Source organism: Miscanthus floridulus, chromosome 9 (genome assembly GCF_019320115.1).
Source record: "Miscanthus floridulus cultivar M001 chromosome 9, ASM1932011v1, whole genome shotgun sequence".
Lineage (NCBI taxonomy): Eukaryota > Viridiplantae > Streptophyta > Magnoliopsida > Poales > Poaceae > Miscanthus > Miscanthus floridulus.
This window is the reverse complement of record NC_089588.1, coordinates 125,991,081-126,004,027: the sequence shown is the minus strand read 5'-3', so window position 1 is coordinate 126,004,027 and position 12,947 is coordinate 125,991,081. Positions and strand designations below refer to the sequence as shown.

Genomic DNA, 12,947 nt, shown 5'->3' with positions numbered 1-12,947 from the left:
GCTGACCTGTGCTCATGAACTATTATAAGTAATCTCATAAATTTGGAGCCTTTTTAGGATCATCTTATCTAATCAAGATTGGTTGATTGGAGTTCTAATAGTAGCAACAAGGGATTATTCAAGTGTTTGCTCCTAGCATCTCTATTGCCTGCAGTTGTACTGCTATATTTCCAATTAGAAACACTTTTCATACTTTGATGATGATATGTATTTTGAAACACTTTTCATACTGTCGGGTACCATAAAAAGGGGGTCCCCTAAGCGAAAATCAAAAAATCGCTTAGACCCCGTCAAAATCAAAGCCAAGAGACAGCTATTGGCTAACCCCCGGTCTTGTCCGAGGCCACCGACTCTCCGCCTCGCACGAGAGGCCTCGGACGGCCTACCGAATCTCCGCCTCGCTCGAGGCCTCGCACGAAAGGCCTCGGACGGGGAACCAATTCTCCGTCTCGCTTGAGGCCCCGCGCGTAAAGCCTCGGACGAGATGCCGATTCTCCGTCTCGTTCGAGGCCGGCTCGGCAATAACCCCGTCGCCCCTGCCTCGACCGATCTCCCCGACAGAGCGTCGCGTCCAATTAATGCGACCAACCACTCCCGCGACATCAGCCGGACGACGGCTCGACACAGCAGAGCGGCCGACGAGACGGGAAGTCGCATCAGCACCATACCGTCCGGGACAGGACAGGGTAGGGGTTACCGGCCACTGTGCTCGGTACTATGCCCACGACCGGCGCCCGCACTGCACTGTGCTACCTAACCCCTGCTCCAGGAACAACGCGGCATGGGAAGTCAAGTCCGGGTCACTATAGCCTAGGAATCAGTGTACAGGACCAACTGCTCCCTCCAAGCCTCGGCAATCTACTTCATGGTCTCGGCAACCTCGGGATTCGCGCCCATCGAGCCCCCCACGATGGGTCGGCCTCGGCATCAACTGAGCCTCGGCTCTTTACGCGGTCAACACACAGCGACCGGCACGTCGCCCGCCATGCCCTGCGTCAAGCTATCACTGGAGCTCCCACATCGCACAGGATCGGGTGTGACCTGTGCGTCGCCCCAGTGCATCAAGGACAAGGACCGCTCCGTCGACCATGCCGCCACAGTGACAAGCTACAGGGCTCAGAAACGCCACCTCCGTTCATATGAAACCGCGTAGCAAACGTATGTATCACCCCTGTCCCCCCTTCAACTATAAAAGGGAGGGATTGGGGTTGTTTCAAGGGAGGGGGGCTCAGGAGATAGATGAACACGAACACACGGGCACACGCACAGACAGATAGACGAACTCACTCACGCGCAAGCGACACTCTGTAACACGCCCGCTTCCCCGCCGCCTGAGATCAACATCTCAAGCAATTCATACCACTCCACGCAGAGACCTGGGGCTAGCTCCCTCTCTCGCCCCGCTTGTAACCCCCTACTACAAGCACTTCGGTGTGAGGAATACAAGATCCTGAACCAGTATAAACCTTATGTCTCTTTGCATCACCATCCGGGATTAGGGGCACGCAGTACATTTTCACTAGTTGGTTGAGGGCCTGCCGGTCCAAAACACCGACACATACTTTCATGATTGATGATAAAATGTATATGTTTATCGGCAGGAGAAAATGAAGGTGCTCCAATTTCCATTGGGTGAGATATACGCTGGTATGATTAAGAGTTTGAGTGGTGGATAGTAGCAGCTGTGGGTTGGGCATTGTGGAAATCTAGAAACGATTTAGTTTTTTTCAAATATCATTGCTAAATCTCCAAAACAGGTGGCTTATAGAGTTTTTGGCTTCTTAAAGCAGTGGCTAAAGTTAAGGGAGGATGTCCACAGCAAGATGGAGGAGACGCTGAAGAAGATGGAGAACGGGCTGTCAAGATGGTGACATGCGCTTTCTGAAGAACAGGATGTCCCCCAAAAGCTCTATCATGTTTCATCCTCTTTTGGCATCTCTAGTTCATGTATAGGTGTCTGTTGGAAATGGTTGTAATCTTTTACGTTTTTATCTATTGACTTAGGAGGTTAAGATGTCGGTGTTTGAGGATGCTGTTTTCTCTTCTAGTTGCTTGATGCCTGAACACTGTAAAGCTGGCATCCCCAGCAGTACCCTCTAAGCTTTCAATAGAAGCTGGGCCAATGTGCCTTTGGTCTAAAAAAATGATTAAGAGTTTGAGGAGGTAAAGGTCAGGCTCTGCAATGTGCACTTTGTGAAGCAAATGAGAAGCTTCAGGAGATTACAATAGCTAACTGTTAGGATCAACAAACTTGCAAGGACCTATAAGATCAGTGAACTAGAGAACCAGATATGCATGTTTGGATATGGAATATGGTTTTGCAGTGTGTGCTGCTGTGCTTGTTACGATTGGTGTTAGCAGGGCAATTTTCTCAGTTTAAATATTTCTGTACTATTGCAACAGATAATAATGAATCAAAGTGGCGAATGTTCTTCATTTTTCATGTGTTGTTTCTAAATTAGTAAAAAACGCTACGGACTCAGAAGACTGCAGCAAAGATGTAAATATTAAACTCCTGTCGAACATAAAGCGATCCTAGTACTGCAAAATGACAAACTCGCTGCAATCGCATCATCATCAGTCAGAACTGATCACAGGTGGTACACATAGTAGACAGCAATAGCAGAAGTGTTTATATGAACCGACGTGTGCTCAGATAGTCCCAATTTATAGGATCGTGGGCACCCTTTGGCAAATAATCTCCAGCCAACCATAACAGTTTTAACAAGTTATGCTGGCCATATGTCTTAGTAGCCATACAGCACCCATCAAATGAGGATGGATGTGGCATGTATACCCAACCGGCCCTTTTTTTAACTTTCATTTCAGTTTAATTTAGTTTATCAGCAAAGGAGCCATCCCACTGCTACTTCTCATCGTTGCCTCCCCGATATGGGATTAATCCAAGCTGCTTTCCATTCTGGGACCTGGTTCTGGACTGCCGGTTGCGCGAGCTCTTAGGCTTCTGGGCCTCATACTCTGTGCAGGAAAAGGGGAGGTCTAGACCACGACTGCTATATGGCCTCTATGGCTCTATAGCCCCCTTCACTGCTACGGAGAAGACGAGCGGCCCACGATTGTTTTGTTATTACATATAGCAAGTGATTTATTAGGAACTGTTGGAGTTGCCTTGTTAAAAGAAAAACAGACAAGGCGTTGGAGTTGCCTTGTAAAAAGAAAAAAACAAACAAGGCTACATAATATAAAAATGAAAGGCTACATAATATGAAAAAAAGACCACAGAAGAATCGAACTCTAGTCCTGTGACTCCCTCCCAAATTCCTAGACACTTACCACTAGGTTCCAATTAGTCATTTGGTTAAGTTGATGTTCTATAGTATATGGTGACTAGATACCATGTTAGGGCTACCAATCCACCCAAACGAGACGTGAGAGTGGTCAGTTAGCATTATATCTTGTTAGGCCTATATATCAGTCCACCCAGACGAGACGTGAGAGTGACTAGTTAGCTTTCTATCATGTTACGCCTATCAGTTCACCCAAATGAGACGTGAAGTGATTGGTTCACTTCTTGTCATGTTAGGCCTATGAGTCTATAAAAATAAAAAAAATAAAAAAAATTTGATAAAAAAACAAAAAAAGAAGTATAGAAAAAACAAAAAAAATAGTATAGCGGAGAGGTTTGAACCCACGCCCTCTGGGGTTGTACTTGAAATAAGTATCAACTCAACTATATAAGATTGCTTAGTTGAGTGGAAGTTTCAAGATATTTTACAAGCGCAACCACGTACTGGAACAACATATCATGCGTTGGGCCTCCCTTCTTTCCTCCTGCGCTGGGATTAGATGGGCCACTCGGCTGTCCCACCTGACGGTCTGCCAACCACTCGTTTTTTCTTAAAAAAAAAGTCAACCATAAGGCTCACTTGTCATCATGTGGTGGCTAGTACTTCACTCGGACAAGATTTGAGAGTGGTCGATTAACTTGTCATAGTGTGGTGGCTAATAGGTCACTCGGACAAGACATGAGAGTGGTCGGTTGATTTGTTATCGCGTGGTACTTCACTTGGACAAGATAAAGGCTGGTGCTCTAGTGTTAGCACCACGGTATCGCGTGCTAGACCGAGGGTACCTAACCACTCAAATAAGGGCCCATTACAACCACGGTGGGCCGAAGCTGGCGAAGATGAGGCCTAGCTGAATCAGGGTACATCATCAGACTTGGTGGACAAGTAACCTATCGTATAGAGCTTGGACACCAGCTTCTACATGATATGGTAGTTATTCTGCTCAGATTTCCTTGTAACTGACTAGGAAACATATATGTAAATCGATCGGGATCCTTGGTAACCCTACCCCGGACTATATAAGGATGAGTAGGGAACCCCCGATCGCTACCTGAACTATTTTTAGGCTACATTGCATTGGCATCTAGTCATCAGCGTCCCTTATAAACTCAAGCATACGAAATAAGAGATCTACTCTCAACTGGATGTGTGGTACCCTAATCTTTGTCCCATGTTCTACCCTTCTGATTCCCTGTGCGTCATATGTTGATCTGTACTGCCGGAGCCGATAACTTCGACAGTTGGCGCCCTAGGTATGGGCCTTTTGCGCATAGATTCCTTGTGTTTCATATTGGGTTCATCTTCCACTTCGATGACATCAAGAAGCTTCATTCGGGCGCTGAAATGTCACCTTCGATAGCTTGGACCTCGTTGCCGATCAATTTGGGAACCTGCACCTACAAGAACCCAAGCCAACTATGTAAGAGAAGGAGCAACCGCCCTACATCTGCATGTTCCTCACGAGACTTGATGACGCCATTGAGGCTGGTGCTCCAGTGCTAGCACATCATATGAATCTCTACGCCCGCGAGATCTTCACCGAGTTCAGTGGGGACTTATTCCTCAACAAAGTCTGCGTGCTCCTGGCCGATCCACGTTGCATCCCTAGGACAGGTCCAGCACCATACCACAATGCATCCTAACCAATTTCTCGATCGGCCTCAAGTGAGCAGCAACATCATACCAATACATGCTCCGCTAGGCTATGATGTCTACCTCTGATCTTTACACCCTCAACAACGAGGCCAAGGACGTAGGACATTGCGATGTTGATCCAAGCAAATTCATTGCAATGGCAAGCATCCATAGCCTTGACGACGACATGAGCAAGGGATCTAGGACCCTCAACAACACTGACCTTGCCGTGTACATACCGTATGAGGTCTCTCTAACTCAAATTCCACATGACGTAGATGTAACTCAATGATGTGTCATCTTTTATCTCTTAGTACTGTCTTTACCACAGCTTTCCACCAATCTCTAATGTTGGTGCAATGTGTACATGTAGGTGTAAAGAGAAATGCCCCCACACTAGAGCCCTCCTCCAAATGTCAACCAAGAAGGGCCATAATAGACACTGATGGAGCCACCCATGACACCTTGCACAAGAAGTTTGACGCTCTGCCAAGTAGTCACATTGAAGTGGTGATATATGATGGTCGAAGTTCCTCGGTACATAGCTTTTTCTTCTATTTTCCCCTTTTTCATTTTTATTTTCCATACATGTGTATGATTTTCCATTTAATATCTGTACTTTTGGAGTTCAAAAAACAAACAATGATCTAACTTGTCTTCTTTGATGGTGTCAGGCTATATGATATAGTAGGGACCCATTAGAGTGTTTAGGACTCAATTACAAAGCCTGGGGACTTGTTTAAGAATGTTTAGTGCCCATTTGTTAGGGACTCTTTTCAAAATACTCCCTCTGTCCATAAGTCTCCATCGTATTAGCCTTCGGCGCAATGACCAAGGAGCAGTAAACAACGCTGATTTGCATTTAAAGCAAGGAGCAGCCAAGGAGTCACAGCCAAAAGGAGTCCTAGACAATGAGCAGCCAAGGAGCAATAAATGCAGACAAGGAACAGCCAATGAGCACCAAATACGCAGCGCGTACAAGAAGCCAAACCCATGGTCCTCATCTAATATGATGGAGACTCTTGGATTTTTTTTTGTTTAAATGATGGAGACTTATAGACAAAGGGAGTAAAAGCTCCATGGGGGGAAGGAATGAAAGCCCCCCTCACCTCCAATATAAAAGGGGTGGGAGGGGGAGGCAGAGAAGATCTTCGGTCCATTACTCATTAGCCCTTCTTCCTCTCACTCTCCTCGCATCACTCATGTTCGGTGAAACCAAAGCCATTAATTAGCCTGATCAATTTTGATAGAAACAACAAAGTGGGTTAGATTGGTTTGTGTGGAAGTGGAACTTCGTATTTGGTGGGTTGGTTTAGTTGACCCCATGAACGGCCATGTGACTCGTCTAATAGTTAGTTTGTAGTGGAAGCTTCAGTGCCACTAAACTTGAGAAAAGAGAGCCAACTAAAATGGGTTGGAAAGCCCAATCCTAACGCTCACCATACATTTGTGCATGGTGGCTAAAAATTTGTGTACTATAATATAACACAAGGAGTTGAGATACGATTAAATTCAACTAAAGAAATTTCAGTTTTAATCAAAGTCTAGCAACCCAAAAGAACGAGTTTCTGAAGATAGATAGAAGATAGAGCGGTAGACTATTATAAGACTGATTGATTACAGGTCCAACACAATTAACATTGCAAACTAATTCTTGATAATCAGGTCACACGATTAAACTCGTAATTCATGAGCCCAATATAGCAATTATCTATGGTGTTTAGCTTTAGCCGTTCAAATCAGGTTGCACAAAGAACGCTAACAAGTTCAACTTTCAGAGGAAGAGGAATCGGGAGCCGTCCTAACATGAAGAACCTGAACAAGTTCAGCTATTAGAGGAAGAGAGGGGAGCCGCAGGCCCACCGCCCCTGGCGGCCCACCTTCTGCCTGTCATTCGACTCATGAGGCCGGGTCTGAATTAATTATTAGAGCAGTATATTATCACCACCTAGTGCTAGGAAGGTGTAGAAAGTAACAAAGGCATTCATATTAAGACATTAATTAAACACAAATACCTACTGTTGTAGAAGCACATGCACACAACACAGACATCAGGATCTTCTTCACCCAGCGTGGAACCTAAGTATTTTTCTACTGCCACTACCATATAAATCTAAATGAAAAAAACACTCTCGCAAGATCTTGGGTCACCCCTATGGAGTGGCTCTAGTGGAGCTCGAGACCCAACTGCTAGCCCCTCCTCCAAACAGGCCCAAGCCCTAAGGACGGGCGAGCGGGGCAGTCACTGTAGGCCCCCACAACTAAGGGCCCACACCGAACTATGTACCCTAGCAGGCGTGTCAACCAAACACCACCCAACAAGCGATGATTGAGCTATGAGGCTACGACACGTCGTCTCCCATCTTAAGTTTTCCTGATCTATGACGCTCCCACATGGTCATGCTGAGCGCTTGAGATGGCGAGACCGCACACCACAGTACTGGCGCCAATCCGCCCTACCCTGCTAGCTGATGGGACGGTGTGCGTGTGCAGCTTGACAAAGTTTTGACCTTTGACGTCGAGATGCACTGCCCGGCTACCATACCAAATCCCTGGAAGGCAAAAACTCAAGGATGGTGAGATTTATCTTAAAGATATTGCTTTTCGAAGTATGAGCAACGTTTTTTTTTCTGTGACTATTTTTCTTTTTTTTTTTGAGACGATTCTATGACTATTTTTCTAATAATTATACATGGGGCCCTGTTTTTAGTCTCCCTCCTCAAAATCACAAGATCAGCACTGCTTCCATGCCACAACCAATCTACAGTGACTCCAAAAGGGTTTCTATGAGCAGTTATAGCGACTAAGGATCAGTTGCTATAACGTTTTACCGACCGATGCTATATGTCACAGTAAGTGGTGTCGGTATAAAACTATATCGTATATCGACAGATATTGGGACGCTAATATTTATACCAACCAATAATCTGTTACAAGTTTTACCAACTAATGGTTTGATGGTATAAAACCTTTTATCAACCAACAATCTATGGCTATGAACTAGCACAATTATATATAATTAATTTTGCTTTGACCACTTGATTTCAAGGCTGATCAACGTTCATAGCATTTCACATTACTCATCAACCACATAATTAATCTATAGCAGCACACAATACTCATCAATCACATAATTAAATAAAGATATATCAAGTTTCCATTGAAGCCATCATTTAGCAATACATCAAGTTTTCTCATCTGATCCATGACAGTAGATAGTTATAAAAGAAAGAGAACACATACAACCTAGCTATGTTAAATGGCAACCACAAGTCATACGTCACTACTACAAAAACCATTTTCAGAGACGAGAGGGTTTTTAGAGATGGGTCAACATATAATAGCCGCTATAGTGGCCTCCAAACCGAGCCGCCTCTAGAAATGCATTAGTAGAAGCGTATGTTGTTCCCAGCTGCCTCTACAAATGCCCCTATTTTTAGAGGTGTCTCTATTTTCAGTCTCCTCTAGAAATCGATTTTTAGAGGTGGCTCTATTTCCAGCCGCCTCTAGAAATTGATTTCAGCCACCCCTAAAAATAGGAGCTACATAATAAAATTTAAAATTTTCAAACGACCTTGGATGGAGAAACGACCAAAACAAAAGTTGTAGATCTCAAAATATTATGCAACTTTGTTGTTGACCACTTTTTTATTTTAATTCAAAATTTTTAAATGACCTTAGATAGAGAAATGACCAAAACCAAAGTTGTAGATCTTAAAAAGTTTTAAAACTTTATAGTGGACAACTTTTCCATTTGAATTCGTTTAGAGTCTCAAATAGTCATTTGAAAACTAGGATGAAGATAAAATAAGGACGAATATCCTAAATAGACACAAGTGTCCTATGGGGCCGTTCGAAATAGAACCGCCTCTACAAATCGACTAGAGGCGGCGCTCGGAAAAGCCGCCTCTAGAAATCTGATTTTTATTGGTGGCTCAGATTTCTGTAGTAGCTACTGTGTTTGATTACCCAATCTAACTGATTCACTGCAAATTGCCTCCTCTCTAATTAATTAAAGATAAAGTATCATGTACTGGCTTTATGTTGACATTATCCAACATCATGTACCGGTCTCGGGCCTTCCTCCCTCGTCAACATGAAACACCACAGTACAAATGAAGTTAATTATAGGACCTGTATAGGCCGAAAAATATAAACAAATAAAACACATGAAGTAAGGCCATTTTTGCCCCCAAATAGTTTGCGTCGACAGACACGAGAAAAAGATCCCTTTCCTTTTGGAACTGGGGCTGCACACAATAGTGTCCCCATGCACTATTATTCCTATGAAGCACAACAATTCTTCAGTTCTTGCCCCTAAATAATCTTGTTTATACAAAAAACATAAAAATCCAATACATAGAGAGGTATTGTTGTGCCTATGAAAAAATATTCGTAGGTAAAAGGGCAAAGTAATTTACCATGGCCTTTGAACCGACTTAACCACAACTCAAGACAGTGTCTGATAGCAACTAGCAACTCAAGATAGAGCCATTCACTGAAATCATCCAGGGCGCTGGCGCAGAGCACAACGGGTCACGCCTTAACGCGGTCCTAACTAAAAGTGCAGCACTGTCAATTGTCCCTCCCATATCGTACACACTTGTCCGGCCTGCTGTGATTTTTTTTTTAGAGTTTTAGGGCATAGCCCCAGTCTTTCAACTAAAGTCAAAAGACGGTTTAACCGTTTACAGCGTAGCAAGCGGCATTCCACTCGGAAAGAGTTTAAACTTTCAAATAACCCAGCCAACTGGCCACAGACCCACGACAGAAACAGACTTCGAAAGACGGAGAAAAAAAGCCCTCATTACATAAGCCAACACCTACAACCTGAACAATGACCAAAGAGCATGCATGGGGGTCTGGGTGAACGAAACGGGCCCGGTATCAAATTAAGTTAAGAGGGTATATACGTGCGTGATGCCTGCATCCTCTACTTGCCAAGATGCACGGGCCGGGTGCGAAAATTGATTATGGCCCCGTTCGCGTGCCCTTAAATCCGGCTTGATCCGTTTATTTTTTCATCCGAAATAGTGTTTTTCTCTCACAAATTCCTCCAGCATTCCTCTAAACCATCTAGATTCCTCCAAAATTCAGACAAGCAAACAGGCCCATATATATCACCAAAAGACGAGATGCAACGAAACGGGCTAAATTCGCTTTTCTTGTCACCATCTGCCAAGCAGGCCTTGCCGGGCCTCGCAGGCGTATGGCTACTTAACCATCGCATCATTTAGCCCAGCGGTCCAACCAGAAAATAATACAGAAGACATTCTCTTGTTTCGTCAACGGCACAAACATTGTTCCATAGAGAAAGGATGTACTCTCTAGTTTGGAAGAAACATTGTTTTTATAGAGAAGAAAGAAAATGTTAAATCAGTGAATGAATAACACGCTCCAGCTGGCAAGTAAAATTGCTCAATGGGGAAACAAAAAAAATGTTTGGTTACCAAAAAAAATTCATTGTTTACTTATATGCTGCAGAAATGAATCAGTCACATGTGTCTATTTATATTAATTAATGTGTCAGAAAGATATATGTGCTTTAAATTAAAATAATTTCAATTTTTACCAACGCAGTTATGGTTATTTCCGGGTCCACCATAGTAGATGTAAGTGCCCCAGTTGCTATTAGAAGCATTCTGTACATTATAGCAGCCAGTTGTGAACTTAGCAAGTCCATACTGCCTGGTGATTTGAGATTGTTGGACGAAGCTACCACTTGGATGTTTCTGATATAACTGGCCTTGCTGAAACCTTGCTCTAGGAAGTGTTCACTACCCATCTGTGTAGAAGTTTGGATGGTATTAGGTGAGTACACCTCGCCTCCCCACATGATAGAGGAGGCACTGTCTGGCTGTCTGCCGAGTAGGAGAATATGGATGATGGTTAGTAGCCCACAACATAGCTTCTCACTTACAATCGGCAGGTCTTCTCCTTAGTTGCTTGGTTCATTAAAACAAATGAATGGAGTGTATATGTAGCACTGTCCCATCACTTTATTTAAATTTTAACACCAGAACGGCAAAGAAACCCGTTCTAACGATTATTCTATCCATTATAAATTTGATTGGAGCCGGCATAATATGCTTGCTAGCTTATCATTCTTGTTACTGCTGCAGCTCCACGTACGGCAGGAGCAGCGGCAGCCCAAGGCCGGCCCGCCTGGTCTTGTTAAACTCCACAAGCCTGTCCACGTCCGGAATCAGCCCCTTCACAGCGTCCAGCGCGCAGAACCGCTGTGCCCACGCCACCAGCAGCGGCGTCTTGGTGGCGTCGACGACCTTCACCCCGCAGATGGCCTCGGTGGCGTACAGCCATCCAAGGTGGCCGCCGAGCACGACGTCCACGAGCCCCAAGCTGTCCCCTCCGAAGAACGGCTTCCCCTTGGAGCACTTCTTGAACGCCTGTTCCAGCGTCTGGAGAACCGCCACGACTTGCGTCGCCGCCTGCACCCTCTCCTCGGCCGTCCTGCCTCTGAAAATGGGTACCCACGTGCGGTACAACTGCCATGCAGAAAGAATCGGTGTCGTATGAGAGTGAGGCAAGCAATTGGTGGTTTGGAGAGGGTGCCATGAGTCCATGACTGCTAGTACACGTACCTTGTCGTCGACGTAGGAGGCCCAGAAGCGAGCAACGTACCGCACGGTCGTAAGGGTCAGAGGGAAGGATGGGCGCGCCGGCGACGTTTGGGAAAGCCTCGTCGATGTACTGCACGATGATCTGAGACTCGCAGACAGGCTTGCCGTCGTGGATGAGCACGGGCACCTTCTTGTGCACGGGGTTGGACTTGAGGAGAAGATCGCTCTTGTCAGAGAGGTTCTCCTCGGTGTAAACGTAGGTGAGGCCTTTGAGGTTGAGCGCGATGCGCGCCCTGATCACGAACAGGCTCGCCCACAATCCCAGCAGCGTAAGACCTTCGCCACCACCGGGGGCGTGTTGGAGGAGCGTTGCGGTGCTTTGGATCATTGGATGCATGATACCTGACTGGGGCATCCCACGCTAACCAATCATCACGAACACAAGAATTATCGTGCATGTCCGATTCCTTTTATATATAACATTAGTATATATATACATAATTCACATTCAATTTTATTCAAGGGCCACACATTCCTTACAGAGCTCATCCATTCTCACATAAAGCAGGGGGGCTAGTACTTAATTCTTTACGTGGTTCGCGGTGAAGGAGATATATTGCATATTTGGTTATTCTTTTTATGCAAATAACAGATTGTTGTAAATAAATGATAATGATAAGTAGCTTGCGGGATTCTGATTGAGCACTGGAAGGAGCAGGGAGCAGTCATACCTTGTCTCAAGGACACGTGGGAACAGAGAGATGGAGGACCCCGACCCCGACCCACACCGCTCATTCCTCGTCTCCCCCGCCCCAACACCAAATCCACCCAGATCCGCATCACCCCTAACTCCCCCACCCCATCAATCCGAAGATCCGCAACCGCCTTCGCCTGATCTACCTACTGATGGGTCTCTCCCTGAGGCACACGCAGCAGCCACGGGGATCGAAGCTGCCAAAGGCCTAGTCCATGGAGGGCAAGAGTCGCCGGCTCAAGTGCAACAGTCACCACCAGCTCAAGCTCTTCCTCAACCGGCAAGTCCAACTTTGATTGACCAGGATCTGCAGGAGAGGGCCAGCTGGGCGCAGCTCCCGGATTTGGCAAAGGATTTGAAAAGTTTCAAAGAGCAAAGAGCGGGCTTGGAGCTGCGTGAGGGCAGGCCCGTCCTCAATCCGCCAATGTCAGATCCACCAGAGATTTCCTCCGAAAAATAAGCCATTGGCAACTAGAAACCTGCTAATGGAACTATTAGTTAGCGACCCTTCAGATAATAATTAGCAGATTTCTTAGGAGGTTTGTTTGGATCTATTAGTACTAATTTTAGCTGCTAATTTTTAGTGCTAATGGATCCACCCTTAGCCACCTTATTTACTTACCTATTTGGATGCACTAGAGCTAATTTTAGCTAATTTTTAGCTAACTA

General features: G+C 45.3%; 1 non-coding gene and 1 pseudogene across 1 annotated transcript; both read right to left on the bottom strand.

Annotated features, from left to right (window-relative positions):
* Positions 1 to 2,682: 2,682 nt before the first annotated feature.
* LOC136484634 (U11 spliceosomal RNA) lies at positions 2,683 to 2,813 on the bottom strand. Its single transcript, XR_010766137.1, has one exon. It is a non-coding gene; the product is annotated as a U11 spliceosomal RNA (small nuclear RNA).
* An 8,109-nt stretch (positions 2,814 to 10,922) lies between these two features.
* On the bottom strand, positions 10,923 to 11,939 carry LOC136480859 (probable glutathione S-transferase GSTU6; annotated as a pseudogene).
* Positions 11,940 to 12,947: the final 1,008 nt, after the last annotated feature.